The 23,220-nt window shown below is 52.3% G+C and overlaps 1 protein-coding gene across 6 annotated transcripts in view; it reads left to right on the plus strand.

The window, feature by feature from the left end:
• The first annotated feature begins 14,764 nt into the window (after positions 1–14,764).
• The window catches only part of ZFAND6 (zinc finger AN1-type containing 6), a 59,119-nt gene continuing 50,663 nt past the window's right edge, over positions 14,765–23,220 (plus strand). For 2 of the 6 annotated variants that reach the window (XM_028138545.2, XM_028138544.2), the window contains exon 1: positions 14,765–14,918. The gene's annotated coding sequence lies outside the window, so the exon portion shown is untranslated. The remainder of the gene's footprint in view (positions 14,919–23,220) is intronic. The other 4 variants (XM_028138547.2, XM_028138546.2, XM_008161211.3 and 1 more) reach the window with 3 other exon arrangements.

Genomic DNA, 23,220 nt, shown 5'->3' on the forward strand with positions numbered 1-23,220 from the left:
GGATGGATGGATGGTGCCCTAAGGGTGATGGATGGATGGATGGTGCCCTAAGGGTGGTGGGTGGATGGATGGTGCCCTAAGGGTGGTGGATGGATGGATGGTGCCCTAAGGGTGGTGGATGGATGGATGGTGCCCTAAGGGTGATGGACGGATGGTGCCCTAAGGGTGATGGATGGATGGATGGTGCCCTAAGGGTGATGGATGGATGGTGCCCTAAGGGTGGTGGATGGACGGATGGTGCCCTAAGGGTGATGGATGGATGGATGGTGCCCTAAGGGTGGTGGATGGATGGATGGTGCCCTAAGGGTGGTGGATGGATGGATGGTGCCCTAAGGGTGATGGATGGATGGATGGTGCCCTAAGGGTGATGGATGGATGGATGGTGCCCTAAGGGTGGTGGATGGATGGATGGTGCCCTAAGGGTGATGGATGGATGGATGGTGCCCTAAGGGTGGTGGATGGATGGATGGTGCCCTAAGGGTGATGGGTGGATGGATGGTGCCCTAAGGGTGTGGATGGATGGATGGTGCCCTAAGGGTGATGGATGGATGGATGGTGCCCTAAGGGTGGTGGATGGATGGATGGTGCCCTAAGGGTGATGGGTGGACGGATGGTGCCCTAAGGGTGGATGGAAGGATGGATGGTGCCCTAAGGGTGGTGGATGGATAAATGGTGCCCTAAGGGTGATGGATGGATGGATGGTGCCCTAAGGGTGATGGATGGACGGATGGTGCCCTAAGGGTGGTGGATGGATGGATGGTGCCCTAAGGGTGGTGGGTGGATGGATGGTGCCCTAAGGGTGGTGGGTGGATGGATGGTGCCCTAAGGGTGGATGGACGGATGGTGCCCTAAGGGTGGTGGGTGGATGGATGGTGCCCTAAGGGTGGTGGGTGGATGGATGGTGCCCTAAGGGTGGATGGAAGGATGGATGGTGCCCTAAGGGTGATGGATGGATGGATGGTGCCCTAAGGGTGGATGGATGGATGGTGCCCTAAGGGTGATGGATGGATGGTGCCCTAAGGGTGGTGGATGGATGGATGGTGCCCTAAGGGTGATGGGTGGATGGATGGTACCCTAAGGGTGATGGATGGACGGATGGTGCCCTAAGGGTGGTGGGTGGATGGATGGTGCCCTAAGGGTGGTGGATGGATGGATGGTGCCCTAAGGGTGGTGGGTGGATGGATGGTGCCCTAAGGGTGATGGATGGATGGTGCCCTAAGGGTGATGGATGGACGGGTGGTGAAGCTGTATCTGGCTGGGCTGGTTGGGAAATGGTGCGGCTGTCAGGCAGACATCCCTGTGTGATCACTAACGATGGCTGGCCCCGCCAGGTCGCCGGGAGGGAGGGTGTCAGAGGTCACATACCTGCCATTGCCACTTGGGGCGAGTGGGCGTTGTAACTCCCATCACGATGTGGCCGTCGTCTGGGGCAGCCTCGGGGAGACAGAGCCTTCCGTTCCTGCGGCAGAGAACACGGTGAGCGAGGCCGTGGTGTGATGACGCGGGGCCTTTATCTGGTTGGGACTCGGCGGTGATGTCCGAACAGCAGGCGCCAAGCGGGCCTCGGTGGGCGAGGAGCGGAGGGAGCACCGAGCCCCCCTCCGCCAGCCTGTGCCTCCGGCTCATCGCCCAGCCTGCAGCCGGGTCCACGGCTGGGGCACGGGCTCCCGGGGCCCCCACGGCTTCCACACCTCATGGACACGTGGGCAGACCCCCGGCTCACCACCCGTATCCACGCTCTCTGCACATTTAAACTTGGTCTGGCCCGGCCGGCGGTGGCTGAGCATCGACCTATGAGCGAAGAGGTCCCAGTCGGTTCGATCCCCAGACAGTTCACGGGCTCGATCCCCAGTAGGGGGCATGCAGGAGGCAGCCGGTCCATGATTCTCTCTCATCATGGATGTTTCTCACTCTCTCTCTCCCTTCCTCTCTGAAATCAATACAAATATTGAAAAAGCAAAATGTTCTCTTCACGGCCTCAGCAGGTGTCCCCACTTCAGTGGGCACCCAGCCCTCCGTCCCTGCAGACCTGCCCCAGCCAGCACCCTGGTGACGACCCCACACCCCTCCCTCTGCTTCGCTCCGGACACTCACCCAGAGCCCACGGCGGGCAGACTCCCTCCTGTGCACCCTCTCCCTAACTCCCCACTTCTGCTGCCTTGGCGTTCTCGGGTTCTCATCGCTCTCCTGTCCCCATCCCTGGTTAGTCTCCTCATTGGTCCCTGAATCATTCTGCCTCTGCTCCAGTCTGTCCATCCCACCTATCCTTCCATCCCCCATCCATCCATCCATCCACCCATCATCCATCCATTCATCCATCCATCCACCCATCCATCTACCATCCATCATCCATCCATCCATCCATCCATCCTTCTATCCATCATCCACCATTCTTCCATCCACCATTCATCCATCCATCCACCCATCATCCATCCATTCACCCATCCATCCATCCACCCACCCATCCATCTACCATCCATCCATCCATCCTTCCATCCATCCATCCTTCCACCCATCCATCCACCATCCATCCATCCATCCATTCACCCATCCATCCATCCATCCATCCATCCACCCACCCACCCATCCATCCACCCACCTACCTACCCATCCATCTACCATCCATCATCCATCCATCCACCATCCATCCTTCCACCCACCCACCTCCCCATCCATCCAACCAACCATCCATCATCTGCCCACTCAGTTTGTACTTATTAAATACATCACCAGGTGCGAGGCTATGTGTAAATACTATCAGAAATGAGACGCTGCCAGCGGTGCCTGGGAGGACCCACATTAAGGAAATAGCCGCACTGATGAACACGTAATTACAGGCGCTCGGAATGACAACGCCAGGTTACGAAAGCATCCTAATGGGGCCTGACGCTGGTCAAGGGGTCAGGGGAGCCTTCCCCGAGGGGGTGACCTTTAGCCGAGGTCTGAAGGTTGGAGGGGGGAGGAGTGTGGGACTGAGTCAAGCAGGTGGGCGCAGGACATCCGGGGGAACCTGAAAGTCCCGGGTGGGCCCGGCAGCAGTCCTTTTTTTAAATATATTTTTACTAGAGGCCCAGTGCACAAAATTTGTGCACTGGGGGGCGGGAATGGCGTCCCTCATCCCGGCCTGCACCCTCTCACAGCCTGCACCCCAAGCTGGCAGTCAGACATCCTTAGCGCTGCCGCTGAGGCGGGAGAGGCTCCTGCCACCACCGCTGCGCTTGCCAGCTGTGAGCCCAGCTCAGGGCTTCTGGCTGAGCGGCGCTCCCCCTGTGGGAGTTCACTGACCACCAGGGCACAGCTCCTGTGTTGAGGGTCTGCCCCCTGGTGGTCAGTGCACATCATAGCGACGGGTCGTTCTGCAGTTCGGTCAATTTGCATATTAGCCTTTTATTATATAGGATTGATTTCAGAGAGGAAGGGAGAGGGAGAGATAGAAACATCCACGATGAGAGAGCATCATGGATCGGCTGCCTCCTGCACGCTCCCTACTGGGGATCGCGCTCAAAACCCGGGCATGTGTCCTTGACCAGAAATCGAACCTGGGACCCTTCCGTCTGCAGGCCGGCACTCTACCCACGGAGCCACACCGGCCAGGCCTGGAAGGAAGTTCTTTTTATTGTTGCATTCCGTTTCCACAGTTTGTGATGGAGCCGACGAATGAACGGGTGAAGGGATGAAGGGGACAGATGGACCAGGTATGAAACCATAATTCACGGCACAACCTGCAACCGGGAAACAGAGCTACAGCCTCCAGGTCTCCCGGCCCAGGTGTGCCCCCCGTACCCCCCATTGCGCCCGGGATGGCACTCAGCACCCTGCCTGTAGTCCTCCTCCCTTGGCATCGGCCCTCAGGGGCTGGTCTTGTTGACCAACACGGCCCGACGCCCAGCCCACCGCCTTTGCAGACCAAGCATCGCAGGGAAAGATTTAATGAGCTGGTCCGTGCAGGAGGCAAACACAGCATCAGAGGCAGTGGGCGGGAGAGGGTGGAGTGGCGAGTGAGTCACGGGCGAGTCGGATGCCAGAGTCAGTTGGCACGAGAGGCCCGCAGCCAAGTGCAGCCCACACCTGCAGGGCATGTGACGGGCAGGTCTGGAGACAGGCCCGGGGCCGGCAGAGGTGAGCGAGGACGCAGGTGCAGGAGCGTCGAGGAGGAGCCACGGGGCGGGCCCATGTCGCCGGGGACGAGGCACCCTTCTGGCTGCCCTGAAGGTTCTGACCTACACCTGCCAGGTCATGCCCCGGCCTTCCAAAGGAGACACCCGCCCAGCCGGCTGGTGTGGCTCAGGGGATGGAGCGTCCACCTATGAACCAGGAGGTCAGGGTTTGATTCCCAGTCAGGGCACATGCCCGGGTTGCGGGCTCCATCCCCAGTGTGGGGCGTACAGGAGGCAACCCATCCGTGATTCTCTCTCATCAGGGAAGTTTCTCTCTCTCCCTCGCCCTTCCTCTCTGAAACCAATAAAAAAATTTATATTAAAACAAAAAAAGAGAGATACCCACACGGGACAGTTCACGGCTTCTCTATTGCACGTGTGCCTGTGTGTCGGGGCTGAGCTCCCCTGAGACACACACACTCCTGGGGGGGGGGCGGGCTCCCATTTCTTTTTTTTTTTTTTGATATATTTTTACTGATTTCAGAGAGGAAGGGAGAGAGGGAGAGGGAGAGAAACATGGGTGGCCTCATCACTGCATACCAGTGACCCTCGGTCTGCGTTTAGTATTGCTCCTGCACACCATTCGGTCCTGGGCCAACGGGGACAGCGGGCCACCCCTGGCCCCTGTGCTTTCCTGCACGTGCCCGTCTGCACACGTCCCGGGGCAGTGGGTCTGGATCCAGCCTGAGTGGCAGAGAGGTGTCACCTGCTGCCCCGACGCGTCTTGGTGTCAACACCCGCCTCCCTGGCCTGGCGCCCGGCCAGCTCCAGCTCCCGGATCCAGGCCACTCGAACCTGCTGCCGGCAGACACGGCCACGCCTCACCTGTGGCCTCACCTGCTGGCAGGTGTCGAAGCAGGAAGGGTGGCCTTGCGCTCCGCGGGGTTGGAGGCCGCGGCTCTGTCCACCTCTCTGTCCTCAGTAGCTGGCGCAAGCATGTCAAACTCAAAGGCTAAACACGAGCCAAATACACTGAGTGGCCAGATTATGATGATCTCTGAACGCATGATAATCTGGCCACTCTGTGTGTGTGTGTGTGTGTGTGTGTGTGTATGTATATGTGTATATGTGTGTGTGTATGTGTATGTGTATATATATATATATATATGTGTTAGAGGCCTGGTGCATGAATTTGTGCATGGGTGGAGTCTGGCCAGGGGGAGGGGACATGGGTGGTTGGCCGCCCTGCCTGCTGGTCGAACTCCTGGTCAAGGGGACAATTTGCATATTAGCCTTTTATTCTATAGGATATACACTGAGTGGCCAGATGATTATGTGTTCAGAGATCATAATAATATGGCCACTCAGTGTGTGTGTGTGTGTGTGTGTGTGTGTGTATCTGTGTATATATATATATATAGAGGCCTAGTGCATGAATTCTTGCATGGGTGGGGTCTGGCCAGCCTGGTCAGGGGGAGGGGACATGGGCGGTTGGCCAGCCTGCCTGCTGGTTGAAATCCTGGTCGAGGGGACCATTTGCATATTAGCCTTTTATTCTATAGGATATACACTGAGTGGCCAGATTATTATGTATTCAGAGATCATCATCATCTGGCCACTCCATTTCAATGAGGCAAGTGGCCCGTGGGCCGCGAGTTCAACATGCTTACTGTAGAGAGCATGCATGAGTGAGGGATGGCCTCATGCCTGTTCAGTGGGCTTGAGTAAGCCCTGACCCAGGCCCCCCGGCCCCCGCCTCCCCTCCGCTCAGGTCTCCCCTGCTGCTATCTGGACACGGGACTCGAGAACCCAGTGACCTGCCTGGAGCACCCATGTGGCCTGGAACCCAGCCCTCTCTCATTTCCCCGCCCTGTGGGGATGCTCGGAGCTCCCGGGCCCCTGGGCCAGTCTCTGCCCCCTTACCCCCTGCAGTGGCCGAGCCTCGTTCCTGCCCGACTTCCCAGGGCCCAGTGCGGGGTTCCCACCTCCTGGGCTGACGGCCCACGTGTTGGCTGCGCAGTCGCCCACAGGTCAGCAGGCAGCTGCCCTGAGGAGGACCCTGTGATTGACCCCAAACCTCCGCTGGGATGTTATTTTTAAAAAAATACATTTCTAGCCCTAACTGGTGTGGCTCAGTGGATAGAGCGGACTGAAAGGTCCCAGGGTTCGATTCCGGTCAAGGGCATGTACCTTGGTTGCGGGCACATCCCCAGTAGGAGGTGTGCAGGAGGCAGCTGATCAATGTTTCTAACTCTCCCTCTCCCGTCCTCTCTGAAAAAAAAAAAAAAAAATCAATAAAATATATTTTTACAAAAACACATTTCTATTGATTCCAGAGAGGAAGGGAGGGAGAGAGAGAGAAACACCAATGATGAGAATCATTCATCAGCCGCCTCCTGCACGCCCCCTACTTGGTGGAGCCCCCAACCCGGGCATGTGCCCTTGACCAGGAATAGAACCGTGACCTCCTGGTTCATAGGTCGATGTTCAACCACTGAGACACGCCGGCCAGGCTAGGACATCTTTTTAATTTTAGTTTTATTTTATTGATTTCAGAGAGGAAGGGAGACGGGGGAGAGAGAGATAGAGACATCAATGATGAGAGAGAATCATGGATCGGCTGCCTCGTGCAACCCAGGCATGTGCACTTGACCGAAATCAAACCCGGGACCCTGCAGTCCGCAGGCCGATGCTTTGTCCACTGAGCCAAACCCTCCAAGGCCTGGGCTGGGACATCTTCACGTTGACTTTTTTTTTTTTTTGTAATATGTTTTTATTGATTTCAGAGAGGAAGGGGGAGGGAGAGAGAGATAGAAACATCCGTGATGAGAGAGAATCACGGATCGGCTGCCTCCTGCACACCCCCCACTGGGGATCGAGCCCGCAACCCGGGCATGTGCCCTTGACTGGACTCGAACACGGGACCCTTCAGTCCACAGGCCGACGCTCTATCCACTGAGCCAAACTGGCTAGGGGCTTTACGATGACATTTCTGAACCTCTGGCCTGGCAACTCCTGTGGGCTCTGCCCCCACGCCCTCCCAGCGATACCCACATGCTTGTGTGTATTTCTGTGGGTGCATTCTGGGATTGCCGAGCCCCACCCTGAGTGACCGGGAGGCCCTGTGTCACCGTGTCCCCCAGCTCCAAGTCTCCCTGGAGCAATGTTCCCCCTCGGGAGGCAAGACGGGGCACCACATGGCTGTTGCCCTCCGCATTTCTTAAGCCTCCTGGCCAGGCTGGGCGCCTGGACGGCTCTGCCTGCCAGGGACTCTGAGTTGCTTGCCAATGGGCCCGGGTGTCCTTACCCACTGACCTATTGCAAAAGACCGTCTGCTTTTAGCTGCGACGGGATCAGATAACGAATCAGATAACGTGACGACCGTTCGCCTGCGGCCTAATTTGGGGCTGGACCCTGCACTAGGCATTCTGCATGAACTGTCTTCCGTTGGATCAAGCTAGCAAAGAGGGTATCATCGCCGCTTTAAGACAAGATATTGGAGCACAGCCTGGCCGGTGTGGCTCAGTGGTTGAGCATGGACCTGTGAACCTATGAACCAGGAGGTCATGGTTCAGTTCCCAGGCAGGGCACATGCCCGGGTTGTGGGCTTGATCCCCAGTGGGGGGCGTGCAGGAGGCAGCCCATCAGTGATTCTCTCTCATCATGGATGTTTCTCTCTCTCCCTCTCCCTTCCTCTCTGAAATCAACAAAAATATATATTTTAGCCCTAGCCAACTTGGCTCAGTGGATAGAGAATTGGCCTGGGGACTGAGGGGTCCTGGGTTCGATTACGGTTAAGGGCACGTGCCCAGGTTTCGGGTTCGATCCCCAGTGGGGGGAGTGCAGGAGGCAGCCGGTCCATGATTCTCTCTCATCACAGATATTTCTCTGTCACCCTCTCCCTTCCTCTCTGAAATCAATAAAAAATATATATATTTAAAATAAATAAATAAATATATATATATATATATATATATATACACACACATACCTATACTTTTTTAAAAAAAGAATCAACCAATGAATCATAAGTGGAACAACAAATCTCTCTCAAATCAATAAATATATTTTTAAAAAGAATCTTTTTTATTATGTTTTTTTAAAATATATTTTATTGATTTTTTTACAGAGAGGAAGGGAGAGCAATAGAGAGTTAGAAACATCGATGAGAGAGAAACATCCATCAGCTGCCTCCTGCACACCCCCCACTGGGGATGTGCCCGCAACCAAGGTACATGCCCTTGACCGAATCGAACCCGGGACCCTTGAGTCCACAGGCCGATGCTCTATCCACCGAGCCAAACTGGTCAGGGCTTAAAAAAGAATCTGAATAAAAATCAATTCTAAATAAAATCCATAAGAATGTCCTCATCTCCTTTCCAGTTGGCGAAGATCTTTCTGATGTTAACCCCCCTGTCCTCCCATTAAACCCCTAATGCCCCTCCCACCCCGCTCTGCGGCCACCTGAACCACCCTCCCCCCAGGGTGACCTCCACGTGAACCCAGAGGCACCTGTCAAGTCTGTCCTCCTCAGACCCGAACTCCCAGCGGCTCTGGGCACAGCTGACCTCTGGCTTCCAGGACGCGGTGTTCTCACTCCTCCCACCTCTGTCTCCAACGCCTTGGCCTCCGGGCGCTCATTCCTCTACTTCCTTCTCCTTGAACTCCGCCTCGGGCTTGGTCCTCCCTCTGCTCTGTGCTCACGCCCTGATCAGCCCCGTGGCTTTAAGTATCATTTATGGGATGATGCGTCCCCAAATGTTCTCCTCCCCCGCCCAACGCCTCTTCCCTGACCCTCGTCTTATCATCCGGGATGTGTGATCATCTCCAACTCTCTCTCCTACCCTGCCCCCCATCTATCAGAAAACCAGTGGGCCCACCTTCAAACTACACTCAGTGGCCGGATGATGATGATCTCTGAACGCATAATCATCTGGCCACTCAGTGTGTATCCTATAGAATAAAAGGCTAATATGCAAACTGTCCCCTCGACCAGGAGTTTGATCAGCAGGCAGGCCGGCCAACCGCCCATGTCCCCTCCCCCTGGCCAGGCTGGCCGGACCCCACCCATGCACGAATTCATGCACCGGGCCTCTAATACACACACACACACACACACACACACACACACACACACTGAGTGGCCAGGTTATTATGCGTTCAGAGACCATCATAATCTGGCCACTCAGTGTACATCCAGAATGTGACCGCTCCTCCCTGGCTCCACCATCACCCGGGTCCGAGTCACTGCTGTCTTATAGGTGTCCCTGCTCTTACACTTCCTGTCTTTTTCGTCTGATCACCACCCGGCAGCCAGAACGATCCTTCAAAACCTAAGTCGGAGCCCGGCGAGCGTGGCTCAGTGGTTAAGCATCGACTTCTGAGCCACACGAGGTCACCGCTTGATTCCCGGTCAGGGCACGTGATTCCCGGGATGTGGGCTCGATCTCCAGTGTGGGGCGTGTGGGAGGCAGCCGATCCATGAGTCTCATCATTGATGTTTCTCTCTCTCCTCCCTTCCCCTCTAAAATCAATAAAAATAAAATTTTTAGAAAATCAAATCAAATCTACATCAGACCATGTTAGTTTTAAGCTTTTTAAAATTTTATTAATTTTCTTATTAAGGGTGTATGTGTTTTTTTGGTTTTTTTTTGGCAGAGAAAAAGGGAGAGAGAGAAACATCATTGATGAGAGAGAATCACGGATGGTCGAGGGGACAATTTGTATATTAGCCTTTTATTCTATAGGATAGACACTGAGTAGCCAGATGATTATGCGTCCAGAGATCATCATCATCTGGCCAGTCGGTGTATAATGCCATACAATTTACTTAACCGCCTGCTTTTAGACAAGGGTCAATGACTCACTTTATGAGCAACAATAACATTAATATATTGTTTTCTTAAAAATAAATAAATAAAGTAAGAGCCAACGTATGTACGATGGTCCTCAAGACCCTACAAGGTCGGTCGGGTCCTCCCGATCTCTCCAACCTCTTTTCCTACTCTCCCCTCCTCCTGGCTGGCCCTGCCTGGAGGCCCACGCTCGGACGGTTCTCTTAAGTCTGGATCCCTCTTCTCCCAGCGACTCCTAGCACTCCACCCTCACCTCTTACAACTTCCTGCCAAGCTCGCCTTCTCAATGGGGCCTACCCAGCCTGCCCCATGTAACACTGCAGCCTGCCCTCCCCCATCCTCTGCTCTAGTTCCCCCCGCCCCAAATATACTTTTATTGATGTCAGAGAGGAAGGGAGAGGGACAGAGAGATAGAAACATCCATGAGGAGAGAGAATCATAGATCGGCTGCCTCCTGCACGCCCCACACTTGGGATCGAGCCCGCAACCTGGACATGTGCCCTGACCGGGAATCGAACCGTGACCTCCCGGTGTTCAATCGTAAGTCAGCTAGCTAGACACAAGACCCTTAACAAGCCAATTAGTTAGGAGTCTTTAATTCGCTTGGGCTCAGAGCAGAATATCTCTGTTAAATTCGAGCCAACAAAGGAAGAAGGATTCTCTTTGTATATCTTTTCAGGTCTTTGTGTATGTTACTTTTGCAGATAACTTGTAACCTTGAGTACATATCCTATCTATACAGATGCCTGGCATGAGAATATTATCAGTATCAGCGTATCAGTCCCTGATGCTAGATGGCTAGCTTGCAAGGTCAGACAGTTAAGTTTATCTTTTCTAGTATCCAAACTAAAACAGTTCTTTTGCAGAATAAGGGACTATCTAAAAATAACAATAGTTTACAATGACAGTTTATAGGACAAGGGACTATCTCTGACAATAGCAGAGAATTTCAAACAGCAGTTTTTATACCAGGTGGAGGTTACTCTGCTTCACCAGCAGACAGAGCCACACGGGCTGCTGCCGCTTATCAAGAAAGGGTTTGTGCTGCCCTGACCGGTGTGGCTCAGTGGATAGAGCGCCGGCCTGCGGACTGAAGGGTCCCGGGTTCGATTCCGGTCAAGGGCATGTGCCTTGGTTTCGGGCACATCCCCAGTGGGGGGGGTGTGCAGGAGGCAGCTGATGGATGTTTCTCTCTCATCGATGTTTCTAACTCTTTATCCCTCTCCCTTCCTCTCTATAAAAACCAATAAAATATATATATATATTTATAATATATATATTTTTTTTTTAAAAAAGAAAGGGTTTGTTTGCCTGGCTGGCATGACTCAGTGTTTGAGCATCGACCTGTGAACCAGGAGGTTAGGGTTCGATTCCTGGTCAGGGCACAGGCCCAGATTGTGGGCTCCATCCCCAGTGTGGGGGGTGCAGGAGGCAGCCAATCCATGATTCTTATCATTGATGTTTCTCTCTCTCTCCCCATCTCATTCTCTCCCTTCCTCTCTAAAATCAATAAGAATAAAAAATTTAAAAAATCAAATCAAATCTATGTTGGATCATGTTAGTTTTAAGCTTTTAAAAATTTTATTAATTTTGTGTGTATGTGTGGTTTTTTTTTTAGACAGAGAGAAAGGGAGAGAGAGAAACATCAGTGATGAGAGAGAATCATAGATCGGCTGCCTCCTGCACGCACCACACTGGGGATCGAGCGCACAACCCGGACATGTGCCCTGACCGGGAATCGAACGGTGACCTCCTGGTTCACAGGTCGACGCTCAACCACTGAGCCACACTGGCCGGGCCTGCTCTTACTTTTCCTTCTGTCTCCACCACTTACTGTCTTCGGACTCACAGCGTACAAAGTTATCTTTTCCTCGGTATCTCCCCGATGAGAGCAATAAATCTGTACTGGCAGGGGGTCTTCTGTTTTGTTCACGGACGTTCCCCAAACGCATAGGAAATCGAAACCCAGCGAGTTGGGCATTGCTCACGGTCACCAAGCCCACACGTGACTGAGGAGCGCTGGGAACCCCTGGCCGAAATTCTAAATCCCTTCCTTATCGTCCTCCCACCCAGTGGCCAGAGAACAGTGAACAGCTGAACGGACCCCGGGCTGCAGAATTATTGCTAGAATCGGCAGAATGCACCAAATTGTTACAACCCACCATTTCCTTTCCTCCTTGGAGTTCTCCAATGGCTTCGCACTTCCCATTAAGCAAAGTCAAGGACTGGATTTAGTTCTTTTTTTCTTTCTTTTTTAATTAGAGGCCTGGTGCACGAATTCGTGCACAGGTGGGGGGTCTGGCTGGCAGGGTCCAGCTGGCCTGCCCCTATTGGGGCTGACTGGGGGCGGGGCCAGCCATGGGGAGGGGCCTTGGGCGGTTGGCCAGCCGGCCTCGCCCCCTGGTCGAACTTCCGGTGGAACTCCCAGTCAAGGGGACAATTTGCATATTAGCCTTTTATTATATAGGTAGGATTTGGTTCTTTTTTTTTTTTTATTACAGTGAGGAAGAGAGAGGGATAGAGAGTTAGAAACATTGATGAGAGAGAAACATCGACCAGCTGCCTCTTGCACACCCCCTACTGGGGATGTGCTCGCAACCAAGGTACATGCCCTTGACCGGAATCGAACCTGGGACCTTTCAGTCCGCAGGCCGACGCTCTATCCACTGAGCCAAACCGGTTTCGGCAGGATTTGGTTCTTTAGACCTGTAGTCATTGAGGCTAAAACCATCCCTCATCTCCATTATACTAAGCTGGCCTCTCTATCAGAGATGACATCCCTGGGCAAAAATACTGTTTTGTTGAGTTCGTCCATAATTTGTAGGCTTTCAATTCAAAGTGGAATGCCCTTTAAAAACACCCTTTCTGCCCTGGCTGGTGTGGCTCAGTGGATAGAGGGTCGGCATGTGGACTCAAGGGTCCCAGGTTCGATTCCGGTAAAGGGCACATGCCCAGGGTATCGGGCTTGGTCCCCAGTAAGGGGATGTGCAGGAGGCAGCTGATCCATGATTCTCTCTCATCATTTCTCTCTCTCTCTCCCTCTCTCTTCCTCTCTAAAATCAATAAAAATATATTTAGCCCTGGCCAGTTTAGCTCAGAGGATAGAGCGTCGGCCTGCAAACTGAAAGGTCCCAGGTTCAATTCCGGTCAAGGGCACGCGCCCGGGTTGTGGGCTTGATCCCCAGTTGGCAGCTGATCCATGGTTCTCTCTCATCATGGATGTTCCCATCTCTCTCCCTCTTCCTTCCTCTCTAAAATCAATAAAAATATATTTAATAAATATATATATTATTATTATTATTATTTTAAATACAAGGGGGACTTGTGGTAAGCTGAAGGGTGCTTGCCCAGGGCCTAAACATAATGAAAATGTGTTTTTATTTTATTTTATTATTATTTTTAAATGTATTTTTATTGATTTCAGAGAGGAAGAGAGGGAGAGAGAGAAACATCAATGATAAGTGGGGATCATTGATCGGCTGCCTCCTGCACGTCCCCCACTGGGGATGGAGCCCACAACCCGGGCATGTGCCCTTGACCAGGAATTGAACCCTGACCTCCTTCCTGGTTCATAGGTCGATGCTCCACCACTGAGCCCGCCAGCCCGACCCCCTTGTATGCCCTGGGTTCAACTTGACCCCTTAAGTCCTGACCACGCCCCTGGAGCATCTGTCAATCAAAACTGGAAATGCCTCTTGAGCAGAGCAGGAAAATGCTGCGTTCGGTTCTCCGCAGGGCAAAGCACAAGCTGCCTCCTCCAAACCGAACCGAACCTCTCTCCCCAAGTGAGACTCACCCAAGGGCGAGGACGGTGAGAGACTCCATCACAGCGTACAATTCCAAGGGACGCCCCAAAGCTCAGAAAATCAAGATAAACAGCACACTTTGATGCTATATTTTTAAATCAGCAAAATAGATGATGCAAAAAATTCACCACGAGCAAACCATGAAACTTTAAAGACGGGATCCTCGGGACCCGGTCCGCCTCCTACCTTACAGCCCAGCCGAACCGCTCCCTCGCGGTACCAGCAGGAAAAATGACCTCCAACTTGACTTTGCACTTGTAGCTGGTGCTGCACTTCAGCCCGAAGGCGGGGACGCTCCGGGAAGCCATTGTCCTCCACCCCCCGCACCCCGCTCGGCTGGGAGGTGCCGAGGCCGCGCAGTAGGGAACCAGGGCGGAAGGGCGCGGGTGCCTTTGCGGTGAGTGTGCGGCTCCCTTAGGCACGCGCGCTTCCCGGCGGGATCCTCTCCTGCAAGCCTTGGCTCGGGCCCGGGCGGCGTCCCCGCCCACTCCAGGCCGCACCCCACCTCGGACTTTGCACGGCCGGGGAGCCCCCAGGGCTGCAAGCCTCGGGCGAGCTCACTCGGATTCCCTCTTGCACAACTAGCAGCTGGAGCGCGACTCTTCCGGAGCCTCCGCCCCGGACAGGAACCCGCCGGACACGGGGCGGTGGGCGGCGGAGGCCGCTGCTCCTCCTCCTCCTCCTCTCCAGCCCCTTCCACGGGCCGCGAGACCCCAGAAACCGCGCTCCACAGCCTTGACAGGGCGAGGCCATGGCGGGAGGTCAGGGGAGGCGAAGGCGGAACAGCGCCGGCGGAGGAGGCGGGGTCTCCCTAGGTCCCGCCCTCTCCGGGATCTAGCCAATCGCTACGCGCCCCGAGTCATGGCCCCGCCCCCGGCCCCCGGCCTGCGAGCCGCCTGGCCGGTAATAATTAAGCAGCGGGGGGCGGGGCGACGCGTCAGCGCCGGGCGCCGGCCAATCAGGAGCACTTCCCGTGTCGCGTCACAGGCCGAGCAACCAAACAGAAAAGTTTACTAAACAGCGGACGAGAGGCCGGCGGCGGCGGCGGTGAGGGGACCTGAACGAGCGCGGTTCGTCGGCCTCACCTGTCCTCCTTCACCCGCGGCGACCGGCGGCGGGCAGCGCGTCCGGCGGAGAGGGCCGCCGCCAGGTGAGGCGAGGTGAGGAGCGAGCGGCCGGGGCGGCGCCGGGTCCCCTCCCCTCCCCCCTTCCCCATGAGGCGCGGCCCGGCCCGGCCCGGCCCGACCCGGCCGGAAGCGGACGGAGGGCGGCAGGTGGCGGCGGGGCCGTGCGGGCCGCGGAGGGCCGAGGCCGAGGGTCCGGGCGCGGGGTGTGGAACCCCCGCCCCCCGCGGCCGGGTTCCGGGGCAGTTGGCGGGCGGCGGTCCCGGGGCGTCCGGGTCCCCCGAGCGCCCGGGCTGCCTGCCCTTCCGGGACCTTCCACCTGCCGCGCCCGCCGACGGGAAGGGGCCGGAGTTGGTCGCGCTCCCGGGGGAGGGTTAGGGGGGGCGGGACCCAGAGTTTGTGCATTTTCTCCCCCACCCTCCCCCGCCCCGCTTTTCGACCGAGTAACTTTCGGGGTCGCGTGGACGAGTCCCGTGGACGCGGGAGCGACTTGAACTTGATTTCGAGCCGCTCGCTGCGGGGAGAGGGGGGGAGGCCGCGCGCGGGCGACGGGCCGCCGTGATTTGTTTGTTTGTGGGTTTTTTTGTGTGTGTGTTTTTTAAATTTTGTTTTTTTCACGATTCGGAAGTCATCGCCCGACCTGGCGGCGACCTGCCCCGCAGCGAGGACATTTTTATGTGGATCCGTGTCCCCCGCCGTCCACGCGGGGCGGTCTGGAATGGTTTGCATGGCTCCACTTTCCAAAATCCGGGATTAGATTTTATTTTATTTTTTTTGAAAGTGTCAAATGCCATACACCGTTCAAAATGTTGAGTTGTGTTTTTTTTTATTTTAATTAAAGTGTAGTTGGCGCCCTGACCGGTGTGGCTCAGTGGATAGAGCGTCGGCCTGTGGACTGAAGGGTCCCGGGTTCGATTCCGGTCAAGGGCATGTGCCTTGGTTGCGGGCACATCCCCAGATTGGGGGTGTGCAGGAGGCAGCTGAATCGATGTTTCTAACTCTCTCTCCCTCTCCCTTCCTCTCCGTAAAAAAAATCAATAAAATATATTTTAAAAAGTAAGTAAAGTGTAGTTGGCACGTAATATTAGTCTCAGGGGTGCAACCCGGTAACGCTATGTATCTTAGATCCAAGAGGCCACCGAACCCCAAAGACCACAAAACTTTGGATGTTAAGGTTAGTTATGTAACCATTATGTGACCACTTTTTTATTTTTAGGGCGCCCTGGCCTGCCCAGGTCTTCAGGGTCCGGGGCTTTAAGGGGGGGGGGGGGGGAGTTTTTCCTGCCAAATATATAGATGCACGTTGAAATTTCCCAAAATTTTAAAATTTCCCAACATTTGCCTTTGCAACGCTTTCTTTTGGTCAGTACTGCTGGATGTTGGTGGACTCAGGAAACATGAACATTTTATTTTTATTTTTTATTTTTTAAATATATTTTATTGAGAAACATCGATGAGAGAGAAACATCCATTAGCTGCCTCCTGCACTCCCCTGACTGGGGATGTGCCCGCAACCCAGGTACATGCCCTTGACAGGAATCGAACCCAGGACCCTTCAGTCCCCAGGCCAACGCTCTATCCACTGAGCCACACCGGTTAGGGCATGAACATTTTTTAAAAACAAGAAAATGACAATAGCTCTAGGAATGCAGTGGAGACAATTGCTTAATAAACCTGTTGTATACATTTATTAGAGATCAACAAAATGTAAGTATGTTTAAGGCAAAGCGCAGGGATCTCAAAGGTATAGGAGGTAATTTTAGGCGTTGGTGGACTATTATCTTTGTTTTTGTTTTTTAATAAATTTTGTTGTTGTTGATTGAGGAGAGGGAGGGAGAGAGAATAATGGATCGGCTGCCTCCTGCACGCCCCCTAGTGGGGATGGAGCCCCCGACCCGCACATGTGCCCTTGACCGGGAATCGAACCCGGGACCCTTGGGTCCGCAGGCCGACACTCTATCCACTGAGCCACACCGGCCGAGGCTGTGGAGTATTACCTTGATTGCGGCGAGAACTTCCTCGTGTCCAAACCGATCACACCTCCCACGGGAAGTGGGTGCAGTTTATTATGTGTGAGTTATACCTTCAGAAAGCCGAAAAAAGGTATGCAAATATATATATTTTAGCCCTGGCCCAGCGGTATGGCTCAGTGGGGTGGAGCGTGGCCCCCCATGCATTGAAGGGTCCCGGGTTCAACCCCAGGTCAGGGTGCATTCCGGGAGGCAACCCATAGGTGTTTCTCTGTCTCTCCCCCTCTTCTCCCTTTTCTCTCTAAAATCAATGAAAACGTGTCTTTGGGTGAGGATTATGGAAAAATATGCGATGTATGTGTGTGTGTATATATATATATATATATTTGATATGTAATATGGCTAATATGTGTTTACTATACCACAAAGACGACTATGTAACACAATACGGTATAAAGAGGTAGAACATAGTAAAAATCCATGGCTCCTCCCCCAAACCTCGATCTGGAGCATGACCAAAACTTGCATCTGTTTACGTGTTTCTTACCGTCCTCGCGTCTCCCCGCCCAGGTCTAGTCTGGTAGGTTTTGTGTTTATCATTCCCTTGCCTTTTAAAGAAAAAAACCCACAAAAATAGTTTCATGACATAATATTGGTACGTTTTTCAGTTTGCCTTTTCTTCTGGCCTTTATAAAAATAGCACGTGATCGTAGTCTCTTCATTTCGCTGCCGGACAGTACTGTCTTCATCTTCCGTCACTCGTGGGCATTTCGATGGTGTGTGGTTTTGTTTTGTTTTTTATTTTGTTTTGCCGTCAACAGCTGTCCCCTCGGAACATTTCTTGTTTCTTGAACTCCTGGTGTGCCCCAGCGCAGGATCCTCTCTGGAGCATGCCAACGTTTCAGTCAATCGGGAGTGACACAGATTGAAATGCTGGAAATAAAATGAATTAAAAACACGAAAAACTTGAGGGTTCTCTCTTATGTTCTCGTGGGAGATGGCGTAGCCACAATGATTCGTTCCTATGGTTTGAGCGTGTGCATGAGAAACCAGGATTTCTTTTTTAATATATTTTTTATTGATTTCAGAAAGGAAGGGAGAGAGATAGAAACATCCATGATGAGAGAGAATCATGGATTGGCTGCCTCCTGCACGTCCCCTACTGGGTGTGGGAATCGAGCCCGCAAGCCGGGCACGTGCCCTTGGCCGGAATCGAACCTGGGACCCTTTAGTCCGCAGGCCGACGCTCTATCCACTGAGCCACACCGGCCAGGGCAAACCAGGATTTCTTGTTCATCTGTGTGGGATGACTCTTCTCCTTTGAAATCGCATTGTAAGATGTCTGGCAGTAGGTGTGACCTCCTTTTTCAGAGTAAAAATAAGAGCCCTGGCCAGTGTGGCTCGGTTGGAGCGTCTGTCCCATGCACCAGCGGGGCACGGATTGATTTGTCTGGGCGGATAGGGGAAGCAAGCAATGGATGTTTCTCTTTCGCGTGATGTGTTGTTTTTTTCTCTCTCTCTCTGCCTCCCTCCCTAAAAAAGGAAGAAAAAAAAGTAAAGGAGAAGAAACCCCCACTTGATTGTATGTGACATAAATCGCTCTGGCTGTGCTCCCCTCGCCCCCTTGTGTAACCTGGCAAATTATTACAGTCACACCTTGGAGATGTTGTGGGTCTGGTGCCAGACGGCCACAATAAAGCAAGTTGCGCAATAAATCGACTCATAATCTTTTTTTCTTTTTTCTTTTTGCTGGTGGATGGTCTTGCCTTCGGTTTAAAAAAAAAAAGGCAACTTCCGTGCAGCACAAAGAAAGTGGGGTGCAATAAAACGAGGTGTGCCCTCCCTTAAAATATCTCCCGTGCCCCAGCAGGCTCGTGTGAAGAAAACAGTCCGAGTGTCTCCTTCCGGTTTTGCAGACGGTGGTTAAGGGGAGCACCTGTCACCTGGCGGGGCCTGCGAGGAAGGTACTAGGCGTGTCCTTCGGAGGGAGATCCGTGGCGGGTATTCATCAGATGTTTGCTCACCACACATCGAAGTACTTGTTCCTTCCTGAGCCTGGATGTGGGAGTGCCCCACGGGGTGCTTGTGGGGCAGTCAGTCTGTTTATTTATCACGCTCACTGCAGTGACAGGACAAATTAGGGAGCAGCATTCATTTCCTGAAAATGGGGTGTGTGTGTGTGTGTAACAGGAGTTTACGTAGAGCTTTGAATAACCTGTTTTTATTGAAAGGCATAGGCATAGAGGTGATTTCATTTTTTTTTTTTTTTATGATATATGTAGTTTGCAGACAGATAATCAAGATGCTTTATTTTGGAAGGGCTGTTTTGTTCTCTTTTAAAAAATAGATAAATATAGCCCTACCCGGTTTGGCTCAGTGGATAGAGCATCAGCCTGCTGGCTGAAGGGTCCCAGGTTCGATTCTGGTCAAGGGCACATGCCCAGGTTGTGGGCTCTATCCCCAGTGGGGTCGTGCAGGAGGCAGCCAATCAATGATTCTCTCATCATGGATGTTTCTATCTCTCTCTCCCTCTCCTTCCTCTCTGAAATCAATAAAAATATATTTAAAATAAAATAAAAAATGTATATATATTTTTTTATTGATTTCAGAGAGGAAGGGAGGGGGGGAGAGAGAAACATCAATGATTAGGGAGATTCATGGATGGGCTACGCCCCCTACTGGGGATCGAGCCTGAAACCCCGTCAGGGAACCGAATCTTTTTTTTTTTTTTTTAAATATATTTCTTTATTGATTTCAGAGAGGAAGGGAGGAGAGAACAATAGAAACATCAATAATGAGAGAGAACCATCGATGGGCTGCCTCCTACGCGGACAGCCCCCACTGAGGACCAAGCCCGCAAGCCAGGCATGTGCCCTCAGCCGGAATCGAACCTGGGTCCCTTGGGTCCACAGGCTGATGCTCTATTCACTGAGCCAAGCCGGCCAGGGCGGGAACCGAATCTTGACCTCCTGGTTCATAGGTTGATGCTCAACCACTGAGCCTCACTGGCTGGGCTTTGTTCTGCTTTTTATTTTATTTTTTAAAATACATTTTTAGAATTGATTTCAGAGAGGAAGGGAGAGGGAGAGAGAGAGAAATATCAGTGATGGGAGAGATTCATGGATTGGCTGCCTCCGGCATGCCCCCTACTGGAGATGGAGCCCGAAACCCGGACTTGTGCCCTGACCTGGAATCGAACCTTGACCTCCTGGTTCCTAGGTCGATGCTCCACCACTGAGCCTCACCAGCTGGGCTTTGTTCTGCTTTTTAAAAACCTCATTTTTGGATTTGATTATAAGGGCAATGTGTTTTGGGTTTGGGGGTTTAAAAAAAAACAAACTTGAAGAAGGAATAGAAAGTTAGAGTAAATAACCATTGTCAATGTTTGGCATGTATACCCCCAGCCTTTCTGTTTGTGTGTATTTTCCATCTCCTAAACCAGTGGAATACATCACAGACTTCAGCTGCCTGCCCCTTCAGAGCTTATCCCAAAGACGATCCGTCTCCATAGACAAAATAAAATTTAAACTTTTTACTGACTCTAGACCAGAAGTTTCTACAGTGGCCTCCACAGCACATAGTAGGTATTCAAAAGGTTTGATGAATGAATAAGCTTTTTTGTGAACTTGGAATCTTATTGTGTAGTCATCAGGGAATGTCACCCGTTTGACTTGTGCTTTTCAAAATTGTGCTTGTGGCTGTAATTTTTTAAAAAATTTCTATGACGAGGAAAGCTTTTCTTTTGAAAGCGAGTGACCCACACGTCTATCTTGTCATCTTTACTTTTTCCTCACTTAGGCTGCTAAGGAGAGAGAAGGGAACTTAAAGTCTGCCAGTCTGTTTCCTGTCATTTTTCTGTGTCTAGCAGCTGACTTGGGTATGTTGCATGGCTCATGAAAATACTTTTGAGGATTATGAATGCTTTTGTCTTCTGCTATCCTGTGGTCTCAGCATTGTGATCCCTGTTCCTTTTTAATTCACATCTATTGTTCACCCGCTAGACTTAAAGCGATTTACTATCTCTCAGAAAGATATATCTTCTTCCAGCTAGCATTTTGCTTTCTTATCTATTTGTTTCCTTTGTGCTTATTATTCTGCTGAATGACCTATTACCACCTCCCCTTCCTGCCATACTCACTTTTTAAAAATATATTTTATTGATTTTTACAGAGAGGAAGGGAGAGGGAGAGAGAGATAGAAACATCGATGAGAGAGAAACATTGATCAGCTGCCTCCTGCACACCCCCCACTGGAGATGTGCCCGCAACCAAGGTACATGCCCTTGACCGGAATCGAACCTGGGACCCTTCAGTCCATAGGCCGATGCTCTATCCACTGAGCCACACCGGTCAGGGCATTGCCATACTCAGTTTGCTTTCTCCCCTTAATGCAGGGGTCCTCAGACTTTTTAAACAGGGGGCCAGTTCACTGTCCCTCAGACCGTTGGAGGGCCGGGCTATAGTTTAAAAAAAACTATGAACAAATTCCTATGCACACTGCACATATCTTATTTTGAAGTAAAAAAACAAAATGGCAAAAACACCCGCATGTGGCTCGTGGGCCGTAGTTTGAGGATGCCTGCCTTAATGTGTTAGAAGATGCACGTCAGGAATTGCAAGCTCAGGCACAGACCTCACTTTTGTAGGCAGTGTGTATTTGTCAGGGAAATATATATATATATATTTTTGTATTGATTTCAGGGAGGAAGGGAGAGGGAGAGAGAGAAACATCAATGATGAGAATCATTGATTCGCTGCCTCCTGCACGCCCCCTACTGGGGATCGGGCCGCAACCCAGGCATGTGCCCTTGAGGGGAACCGAACCCGGGACCCTTCTGTCCTCAGGCCGAGGCTCTATCCACTGAGCCACACCAGCCGGGGCCAGGGAAATATTTTTAAAATTTACTTGTTCTCTCCATTAGCTGGTGGTTTTCAGACTTTCTCCTTAGTGACCCCAGCCATGTTTGGTCCTTTGAGCCATGTCACCCGCCTTTGGTGCCCAGGGATGATGGGAAGGATTCACCTCTGTTTAGGGAGGAATACTTTGAGCTGTTCTCAGTCCTGCAAAATCCTAAAGACGTCTGCAGTCTGCTCTCTTTGTACCAAACGTTATTCCTCGTAGACTGGGTACTGAGTCTGATAGGGACTTTTTAATCACGAGTGAGATGGGAGCGAGCTGCTGTTCAGCTCGTTCCCTCCTGAATTGTTTTTGGCTGATAAAACCCCGAGCAGCTCCCACAGGGAGACACAGGAAGTCCTTTGACTGGTTGATGCTGGGGAAGCGATACCGTCACATTCACTGGGGGAGTCCGAGACCTCGCAGACGCCGTGTTCCTCAGAGGCAATATTGTTGTTAAATAATCACGGGCGTGCTGTCGCTGCCCCTTCTTTATGTCTGCTGTTTCCTTCTGCTACGGATTTAGAAGGCGAACACAATACCTTTATTTTTAACCGGTGAGCCACCTTCGGATGGTATTTACCACCTTGAACTGCTTTCAAGGAGATCCTGGAGAGCTCTGAGCAGTCTGGAATAGCCAAGTCCATATCTCTCTGCTCTGCTGAGAGTGATCTTGGTGTTACACTAGAGGCCTGGTGCACGAAATTGGTGCACGGACAGGGTCCCTAGGCCTGGCCGGCAGTCAGGGCCAATCAGGGCCTTCCTTCCCTGGCTGCCATCTGTTGTCTGGAGCCTCCCTTCCCCGGCTGCTGGCCAGGGCCTTCCTTCATTCCGCGCCGCCCCCTGGTGGTGAGTGCACGTCATAGCGAGCAATCAAACTCCTGGTCTCCCGGACGAACTCCCGAGGGGATACTTTGTATATTAGCCTTTTATATATATAGATTGTGATATGTGCCTGTTTTATACAAATAACTGAAGTGAAATACGGTGTCAGAGCAAAGGTATTTTTGGTTCCCATCACTGTCTGCTAGTTTTATGCTTGCCCCATTTTAAGATTTAAACGTTTGCCATGTCCTTTTCTATAACTGCGCAGTTTGGGCCGGCTGAAACCTGCTCTCTCCAGTCCCATGCTGTACCTCAGCTTGTGTATTGTGTCTGCTGTTGGCTCCTGTACCTCTTCTGCTTCCCCGTGTGCTTTCACGAGTGTCCGTCCGCACAGTGGGAAGAAAACCTGAACTTGACTCCTGAAGTGCCGGGCATTCAAAGCCGCGAGTCCTTGCAAAGGATCTTGGGACTAGACCTCTGTGAATTGGCCCTTTCAGTTTGTCCACTTAAAAGGCATAATGGGTTTTGCAGCTGTTTGGGCTTGTGCAGGGTATTGCTCCATATTCATGTCTAGTTGCAATCATGTGGATTTGCACTTTCCCACAAAGACTTGTCTTTGTATTCAAAACAAGCTTGTAGGCTTTGTG

The sequence above is a fragment of the Eptesicus fuscus genome, chromosome 25 (assembly GCF_027574615.1).
Source record: "Eptesicus fuscus isolate TK198812 chromosome 25, DD_ASM_mEF_20220401, whole genome shotgun sequence".
Taxonomy (NCBI): Eukaryota; Metazoa; Chordata; class Mammalia; order Chiroptera; family Vespertilionidae; genus Eptesicus; species Eptesicus fuscus.